Source organism: Dryas octopetala, chromosome 3, assembly GCF_963921425.1.
Source record: "Dryas octopetala chromosome 3, drDryOcto1.1, whole genome shotgun sequence".
NCBI classification, from domain to species: Eukaryota; Viridiplantae; Streptophyta; class Magnoliopsida; order Rosales; family Rosaceae; genus Dryas; species Dryas octopetala.
Genome location: NC_141368.1, coordinates 7806593 through 7808728, shown reverse-complemented (window position 1 = coordinate 7808728; position 2136 = coordinate 7806593). Strand labels below are relative to the sequence as shown.

The window sequence follows — 2136 nt, the reverse complement described above, 5'->3', positions numbered from 1 at the left end:
ACACCCAAAAACAGGGTATCAATATCAATAATATTGTAACCAAAGCCAGTAATGATAAAGATAATTATGCCAATAATCAGTGAGTAAAGCCTTTGCATGCTCATACATCTTTTTCAGTGAAAATCCTTCCTGTCACGTGACATAGTTCAGAAACATACCTGCGACCGATCACATACAGGCCAACCACCAGTATCGGAAATTCAACCACCACCTCGATACTGTGGTGAGAGTATCCATTTACCTGGTAATACCACATTGGTTAGCCTCCCCAGAAGGACATTCGACTAACCAGTCCGTACTTACCCCTCCGGAGGTTTAGGGGATCGAAACCCAAGGTCACAACACGTGCCCGTTACTCTCAGGTCGTTCAAGGTATCACACAGAAAATCACACAAATATGCCATACAAAAATCATGCACATTCTCTGTGAAAGACATTTTCATATACATATAGTACGAAAATAGGCAGGAAATCCAATAACCGGGATATGGTACTTTCCCCCTACCTGTTTTACCAAAGTGTGTCCCTTGCCTGATCCCTTTCCTGTGTCTGGGTCCCACTTGTACCTGTTGGGAAACTGGAGATCCGAATCCGACGACAGCTATTAGGAACGTACTAAACGTACTCTCGGCCTTGTCTATTAAGACCAGGTAAAATTTAGAGGTTTGGCACTAGCGTAACTTGCTAGGCTTCTCTAAATTCTTGATCCGGCATGACCCTGCTCCCCGAGGCAGACAGTCATGTCAGACCGTGTGGTTTCTAAGTTTATTTTAATTTATTGTCGAGGAGGTTGATCAGATATGAACCTTACAACGTGACCAGGTCAGTGCATGGGGAAACTGAGGGAGCTCTGGCTCAGTACCCAACGCATGTATGCTCATGGACTGACCTTAGTCATCACGTTATTTGGTTACCACTGATATGGCCTCAATATTTATTAAGTTCATTTAATAACAACAGTTAAACGGTGTTTCGTCTATAACCACCACTTAAACAACAGCAAATCAAATAAGCTGGGTTAAGGGTATACCTGTTGAAGACTTCCCACGAGCAGAGTCTCGGTACTACTAGACTTGCTAAATAATAAGATTAAAATAGCCTAATTAACAAGAGATTTATTTAACAAAATTTTAGCAGAAATTCGACAGGGATCAAGAAATTACCTATGGAGCTCAGAAATGATTTTTTTAAAACTTCACCAAAACATAGCCTTCACACTACTAGAATTGAAGAGCTCGTCGCCACGATTGCGTAGGCGAAATCGGATTGTCGATCGGAGCTCCAGAACTCAAGATAAACTCAAAACAAGATTGAAGAAGAGAGAGAAAGGAGGAGAGAGGAGAGAGAAGCTCTCTCTTGGGAAGCGTGCGGCTGAATTTGTGAGGATCAGCTGGGGTTCACGCCACTATTTATAGGGTGAGTGAGTGAGTCAACTCGGTTGACTCATCCGAGTTGACTGGGTTGACTCAAGTCAACCGTCATAACTTTGACTAATGAGAAATTGACACGTGGCGAAGGCTTTGACACTTGGCTGCACATGCAGCCATCAGATCTTGCTGCCATGCATCGTTAGACGCTCCAGATCGTGCCACGTGGCGCGATCTGGTGTTTTTCCTATTTTATTTTCTTTTTCCTATTTTTCTCAACTTCAAAAATTAATTAAAAATAGCTCGGGACTCGGAAAAATACCCCGAAAAATACTACGGACTCGTATCGACTAGTACTAATTAACTATGAGGTCAAATTACCAATTTTCCCTTTAGAAAAATTTCGAAAATTTCAAGCTCCACAAACTAAGATAAAATGCTTTTAAAAATGAAATTTTGGGAAATTCATAAAATAATCTCCCGGACTCGGAATAATACGAGACTTGCTCCGTTGGGTTCGTGAGTAAAAGTACCACCTTCTAAAGGTCTAACTTGGGTCAAAACTCTAGTCAAAGTTGGTCAAACAATTAAAGCTTAAGGTGAAAAATACGATTTTCCGCCAAACAAATTTCTAGAAAAATTCTAGAAATTAAAGAAAAATTCCAAAATAAATTTGGAAAATTTTGGGTCTCACACATGTTCCCAACCATTCAATATATCTTTGAAGTTTTTCTTAAGGGTTTGGCCAAAACAGTACTAGAAACAAAAA

The 2136-nt window shown here is 40.5% G+C and overlaps 1 long non-coding RNA gene across 1 annotated transcript; it reads right to left on the bottom strand.

Annotated features, from left to right (window-relative positions):
- Window positions 1–525: 525 nt before the first annotated feature.
- LOC147290381 (uncharacterized) lies at window positions 526–1258 on the bottom strand. Its single transcript, XR_015121522.1, has 3 exons — window positions 1164–1258; window positions 1031–1076; window positions 526–577 (listed from the first exon to the last, which is right to left on the bottom strand). It is a non-coding gene; the product is annotated as an uncharacterized LOC147290381 (long non-coding RNA).
- Window positions 1259–2136: the final 878 nt, after the last annotated feature.